The sequence below is a fragment of the Macaca nemestrina genome, chromosome 16 (assembly GCF_043159975.1).
Source record: "Macaca nemestrina isolate mMacNem1 chromosome 16, mMacNem.hap1, whole genome shotgun sequence".
Lineage (NCBI taxonomy): Eukaryota > Metazoa > Chordata > Mammalia > Primates > Cercopithecidae > Macaca > Macaca nemestrina.
In genome coordinates, this window is record NC_092140.1 from 74,441,696 (window position 1) to 74,449,599 (window position 7,904).

Here is a 7,904-nt window from a genome sequence, read left to right on the forward strand (position 1 = left end):
GTTGGGATAAGACAATAAACAAAACGTAGGTAGAATTTATCGAAAGAGCTAATGTCACAGTGGAAAGGGAAGTTGAATCTAGGAACAAACAAAATATTGGCGCCATAGCATTGGAAGCTCAGAGGATGGTGGACCACTCATGGGACCCTTTACTTACACGGTCTCATTTAGTGTTATCAAGAGTCCTGCAAGAGGATATTACTTTTTTGTAAATGAGAAAACTGAAGTCCACAGTGGTGAAGTAACATGCACAAACTCATGCAGCTGGGAAGTGATAGAGCCAAGATTCCAAAGACAATGAACTTTCCCCTGTAGCATGCGGCTTGACATACAAAAAAGAATAGGATATATGATCCCTGCTCTCAGAGCTCACACACTATTGGGGGAAAAGATATATAAATAACTGTAAAACAATGAGATGAATGGGAAACTGGTTTATGAGCCAAGTACTATGGGAATATAGGCTTGTAAATCCATTCTCTCAGGCAGCTGTATATTTACCGTAGACAGGGAAGGAGAATAAGAACAACCAACGTAAGATAGTAATACATTTCCATGATGATACAATGAATATCCTTCATTTCCATCTTATTTTTAAATAGGTATTCATAATTTACCATTTAGAACAAACAATTTCTTAAGTTCATGAGGTTATTATGACCCTTATTTGCAGATTTTTTTAAATAGAGAGTTTAAGATTCATGCACTTAAAGTAAATTGCTTCAAGATTCCAGTATTGTTATATTTCATGTAAGGAATGGGGGGAAATAAGAATATAAATATACACATATAAATATATAGCTTAATTTTGCATAAATGTATACTGCAAGGTCAAATAAAAAACCTCTGGGGTAAGAGTTTGGGGAATGGGGTAAAAGAGATAGGAATGGAAGCAAGACTTTTCTGAATATATCTTTTTATAGACATTTTCTTTTTAATCCATGTAACTATTTTACATATTTAAAGAAAAACCAATGCCGGGCATGATGGCTCACGCCTGTAATTCCAGCACTTTGGGAGGCCAAGGCAGGTGGATCACGAGATTAGGAGTTCGAGATCAGCCTGGCCAACATAGTGAAACCCCACCTCTACTAAAAATACAAAAAATTAGCCCGGCGTGGTGGCACATGCCTGTAATCCCAGCTACTCGGGAGGTTGAGGCAGGAGAATCCCTTGAACCCAGGAGGCAGAGGTTGAAGTGAGCCGATATCACTCCATTGCACTCCAGCCCAGGTGACAGTGCGAGAGTCCATGTCAAAAAAAAGAAAAGAAAAACCAAGCAAACACTAAAATTAAAAACAGACTGAAATGAATTACCCAAACTCTGTATTGAATTGGTAATATAGCCACACAGAGACAAGAATTTTGAATGAATTTTGAACACTGTATAAGATATACATCTTACCACTGTATATTCTAAGGACAAAAAGAATTTCAAAGACATATCGAACTTCATACTGTATCTTATTTTTAGCAGTAAATATAGCACTTTGATTTTGTGGCTATTTTGTGTATTTTTAGGAGAAAGCAAATATTTTGATATTATTAGAAACCAAGGTGGTCAGTATGAGAAAAAGTGTTCAAATATCAAATTATAGAAGCTAATATATAATGTTAAAATCTGACTTGATCTGTGCATGAAAAAACACAATCAACAGAGTTAAAAGGCAATGCACAGAATGAGAAAAAATATCTGTAAATCAAACATCTGACAAGGGATTAATATACAAACATATAATGAACTCCTACAGCTCAATTAAAAACAACTCAATTTTTTTTAATGAGCAAAAGATCTAAAAAGACATTGCCCCAAAGAAGATATACACATGCCCACAAGCACTTCACTAATGATTAGGGAAATACAAACCAAAAACACAATGAGGTTGGGTGCGGTGGCTCACACCTGTAATCCTAGCATTTTGGGAGGCTGAGGAGGGTGGATCATGACGTCAGGAGATCGAGACCATCCTGGCTAACATGGTGAAACCTCGTCTCTATTAAAAATACAAAAAAGTAGCCAGGCCTGGTGGCACGTGCCTGTAGTCCCAGCTACTCGGGAGGTTGAATCAGGAGAATCGCTTGAACCCAGGAGGTGGAGGTTGCAGTGAGCCAAGATCACGCCACTGCACTCCAGCCTGGGCGACAGAGTACACCGTCTTGTACACTGTTGGTGGGAATGTACCATGGTGTCATGCTGTGAAAATCAGCATGGTGGTGCCTAAAAAAACTAAGAACAGAAATAACCATATGATCCAGTAATTCTACTTCCGGGCATATAGCCAAAAGAATTGAAAGCAGGATCTCAAAGAAATATTCGTACAGCCATGTTCATAGCAGCATTATTCACAATAGCCAAGAGATGGAAGCATTACCAATGTTTAATGATAAATGAATGGATAAGAAAAATGTGGCATATTTGCAACATACAATATGTATGTTGTAAATATACAATGGAATATTATTCATCCTTAGAAATAAAGGACATTCTGACACATGGTACAACATGAATGAACCTTGAGGACATCATGCTAAGTGAAATAAACCAGTCACAAAAAGACAAATACTGTGTGATTTCTCTCATGTGAGGCTCCCTAAAGTGCTCAAATTCCTAGAAACAGAAAGCCAGAATAGTGGTTGCCAGGAGCTGGAGGGAGAGGGAGATGGGGAGGTGTTGGTTAATGGGTACAGAGTTTCAGTTTTGCAAGATGAAAACGTTTCGGAGATGGGTTCCACAACAATGTGAATATACTTAACGCTACTGAACTCTACAATTAACAATGGTAAATTTTATGTGCTCTTTACAATCAAAAGGTTTTAAATTACTTTGCTGCAGAGGGAGATGTCTTCACCTTCTAAGGCTGTTTTATCTAAACATCCTTGAAAAGATAGTCCAGAAAAAAATAAAGGGCAATCTACATTCTACAAGAGAACCGGCCCCATCAATTTAAAAAGTCAATGTCATTTTTAACAAAAGGGTATGTGGGGTTAATGTAGAATAAAAGAAGCCATAATCAAGCGCAATGCATCAGTCTTGACTGGATTCTGAATCAGAAAAAGAAGGGCTATAAAAAACATTTTGTGGGCACTTGGGGAAATCTGAACATAGACTGTATATTAAATTATTTTAGTGAATTGCTTTCTTAGGTGTAATAATTATATTTTGGGTTTAAATAAGCACAAGCTTATTTTTAGAAGTTACACTCTGAAGTGTCATGGGTATCTGAAAGAAATCTTCAAATTGTTCAACAACACTTGTACAGTAAATTGAACTACATTAAATTGTTTCTATTCAATTTTTATTATAATTTCTTTTTTGTTTGTTTGTTTTTGTTTTTGTTTTTGAGATGGAGTCTCGCTCTGTCGCCCAGGCCGGAGTGCAGTGGTGCGATCGCAGTTCACTGCAAATTCCACCTCCCGGGTTCTCGCCATTCTCCTGCCTCAGCCTCCCGAGTAGCTGGGACTTCAGGCGCCCGCCAACACGCCTGGCTAATTTTTTGTATTTTTTTTTTTTTTTTAGTAGAGACGGGATTTCACCGTGTTAGCTGCAATGGTCCCGATCTCCTGACCTCGTGATTTGCCCACCTCAGTCTCCCAGAGTGCGGGGATTACAGGCATGAGCCACCGCGCCCAGGCTTTTTATTATCATTTCATACACTTCAGCCTGATAAATAAATAAGTATAGCAAATATTAATGGTTGTTTCAGCCTGGGGATAAATATATGAATGTTACTATCCTTTCAACTTTTTTGATTACTTGGAAATTTTATTAATAAAGTTTTGAAAGAAAAAAATAAGAAAAAAAGTTTGACATCAAACTCACTGAGGAAGTGAATACTACTTTTACCACTTAGTAGCTATACGATGGCAACAATGCCAAGAGAAGTTTCTGGCGTGGGAGCTGGCGGGGGCACCTGAGGCAGCTTTATTCCATCCACATCTTCCATTAGGAAGGCTTATTGCCACCAATAATAAGCATAACCCTACCTAAGAACAATGTGCTTGGCTACTCTGGGCATACTGCCTATGGGGTAGTCCTGCTCTGCAAGGAGCAGTAAAAAAAAAAAAAGAAAAGAAAAGAAAAAGAAAAAAAAAAAAAAAACAGTGTTCTTTAGCCCAAGCCTCCTAAGCACTAGATTTTGTCTCCTAAGACTCACTAAGTGGATGCTTTGTGACCTGGGCGAGGTGTTTAATTCTCCAAGGACTTAGTATTAAGTAAATCTGAAGAACAAGGCGGAAAGAGTTTAGGAATGACTTCCACATTTCTGGCCAGAGTGACACCTCAGGAAGAGAAAGCCTAAGCATCCCTGGGGGCTAGGAGTTATTTCAGGCCAAAGCACTGAAGAAGGAAAGAGAGACCTTCTCTTTAACAGTGGTATATGGGACTCAGAGCCGTCTTCTTTGTTTATTCATTTATTTATTTTTATTTTTTTACTTTTTGAGACAGAGTCTCATTCAGTCACCCAGGCTGGAGTGCAGTGGCCCGGTCTCGGCTCACTGCAACCTCTGCCTCCCTGGTTCAAGGAATTCTCCTGCCTCAGGAGAGTCCTCCCAAGTAGCTCAGACTGCAGGTGTGCACCACCACACCTGGCTATTTTTTTTTTTTTTGAGACAGAGTCTTCCTCTGTTGCTCAGGCTGGAGCACAGTGGTGCAATCTCAGCTCACTGCAAGCTCTGCCTCCCCACATCTGGCTAATTGCTTGTATTTTTAGTAGAGACGGGGTTTCACCATGTTGGCCATGCTGCTCTTGAACTCCTCACCTCAGGTGATCTGCCCGCCTTGGCCTCCCAACCTGCTGGGATTATAGGCATCAACCACCGTGCCCAGGCTATATAACCATCTAATTTAATATTGACCAAATGAAATTTCCTTTTGTACCCCAAGCTGATGAACAGGAATGGAGCAATTTTGTTTTTCAAATGTTCTATAATGAGCATATATTACTTTATTATTAAGGAAAAATTATTTTTAAAGTGGTTCTATGGTATAAAACTCACAAAAAGTAAAATTTTAATTACTTGTAATTATGTAATTGTGAGCTAAATAGTGAACTTTTAAGTTCATACATTTGAACTTTTATCAATTAATTTATAGTAATAAAAAGACACACAGCAGTAGCAGCAGGATGGGGGGGCACCACGTCCACCCACCCACACTGGCAGCAGAGGTGGCATCCTGAGAAGAGGCAGGCAGTGAGAGACTGCCGCAGTTGGAATGACCAGAGAACCATCAGCAGGGCAGGGCAGCTGTGGGCGTGAACCATCTAGATCTCCAAGGAAGGGAAAAAATGGCGTGGGGGAGGTTGGAGATCCAGTAACACTAGGAGCAAATCCTCCTCCCGTGGCTAACCCTTTTCTTAACATCTCAGACTTACTTTTTTTTTCTTTCAGAGACAGGGTCTTGCTATGTTGCCAGGCTGGAGTATAGGAGCTATTCACAGGCATGATCACAGTGTACGCTATCCTTGAACTCCTGGGCTCAAGTGACTCTCCTGCCTCACCCTACTGAGTAGTTGGAGCTATAGGTATGTGCCACCATGCTTGGCTAGATTTACTTTTTATTTCACTGGAATAAAACCTTCATGATTAGTTTCAGATAAATTTATGAGTGGTAAACTGAATCCTTCCTTGCTTGTTTATAAATATTTTAGGCTTGGTGCGATGACTCATGCCTGTAGTCGCAGCACTTTGGGAAGTCAAGGTGGGCGGATCACCTGAGGTCAGCAGTTCGAGACCAGCCTGGCCAACATGGCGAAACCCCACCTCTACTAAAAATACAAAAATTAGCTGGGCATGGTGGGCACCTGTAATCTCAGCTACTCAGGAGGCTCTCCTGCCTCAGCCTCCTGAGTAACTGGGATTACAGGTGTTCACCACTACACCCTGTTAATTTTTGTATTTTTAGTAGAGATGGCATTTCACCATGTTGGCCAGGATGGTCTTGAACTCCCGACCTCAGGTGACCCACCCACCTCGGCCTTCCAAAGTGCTGGGATTACAGGCGTGAGCCACCGAGACTAGCCTTAATTTAGAACTTTAGTATGCTCTTTGATTTTTTTTTTTTTTTTAAGGTTTAGCCCTTCAACCTAGATCTCTACATCTTAAATTAATTTTACATACTAAAAGGGTACTAATACTGTTCTGGAAAGCAATCTGGCAGCATATATCAGGAGACTTTAAAAGTTCAAACTGTTGGCCGGGCACTGTGGCTCACACCTGTCATCCCAGCACTCTGGAAGGCCAAGGTGGACAGATCACCTGAGGTCAGGAGGTAAAGACCAGCCTGCCTAACATGGCAAAACCCCATCTCTACTAAAAATACAAAATTAGACGGGCGTGGTGGCGCATGCCTATAATCCCAGCTACTCAGGAGGCTGAGGCAGGAGAATCGCTTGAACCCAGGAGGTGGAGGTTGCAGTGAGCCGAGATCGCACCCCTGAACTCCAGCCTGGGCAACAGAGCAAGACTCTTTCAAAAAAAAAAAGAAAGAAAAAGTTCAAACTGTTTGACTCTTGTTAAAATTAATAAAAAGAAAATAACTAGATATATAGGCGATGGTACATAATATGCACTCAAATATTTATTGACTGTATCATATACGGTTATAGCAAATAATTGGAAACCATTTTTCTAAAGTTAATTAATGACTACAGTTTAATGAATTTACTATGTGTCATCAACTATGATACTTTATAAATATTATTTCATTCAATGGTCCCCAAAAATCTGTATTTTACAAATAAGAGGGTATTTTTTGCCTAAAGTCCAATCAACTGGCATAAACTTTATCTGAATCTTAAAATGTTTTTATGACTGGCAACTAATGAATCTCTTATCTCCATCTACTATCCCTAACAAAGAGAATTCTTGAATGAGCTTTTCTAGCCAACACAACAGATCACAGAATGTAACAGGTGAAAAGTCTAGATATCTAGTCAAACTGCCTCATTTTTAAGGCAGACAATTAAAGCCTAGAGAGACAATGCAACTTTCACAGACATTCAGTGACAAATCTAAATATTGAGCCAGATCTCCTAATTAAAAATTCTTTATACTACATAAAGCCACTTTATCTCAGAGGTAGGTCAACAGAAGTATGAGGAAAAAAATAACCTACATATTTTAATAATTAAAAAAGATAAAAGAAAAACTAATTCAGCAAAGAAACAATAAAACTACAATTCACAATGAAATACCATCTCACACCAGTCAGAATGGCTATCCTTAAAAGGACAAAAAATAACAGATGCTGGCACGGTTGTGGAGAAAAAGGAATGTGTTTACATTGTGGTGGGAGAGTAAATTAGTTCAACCATTGTGGAAGACAGTGTGGCGATTCCTCAAAGACCTAGAGACAGAAATACTTTCGATCTAGTAATCCCATTACTGGGTATATACCCAAAGGATTATAAATCATTCTACTATAAAGACACATGCACGCATATATTTATTGCAGCACTGTTCACAATAGCAAAGACACAGAATCAATCCAGATGCCCATCAATGATAGACTGGATAAAGAAAATGTGGTACACAACACCATGGAATACTATGCAGCCATAAAAAGGAACGAGATCATGTCGTTTGCAGGAACATGGATGGAGCTGGAAGCCATTATCCTTAGCAAACAAACACAGGAACAGAAAACTAAATACTGCATGTGGGAGTTAAGTGATGAGAACACATGGACACCTCAAGAACAACACACACTGGGGCACATGGGAGTGTGGAGGAGGGAGAGGATCAGGAAAAATAATGGATACTAGGCTTAATATCTGGGTGAGGAAATAATCTGTAAAACAACCCCCCATGACACACATTTACCTTTGTAACAAACCTGCATATCCTTTACATGTATTCCTGATCTTAAAATAAAAGTTAAAAAACAACAACAAAAAACTACAATT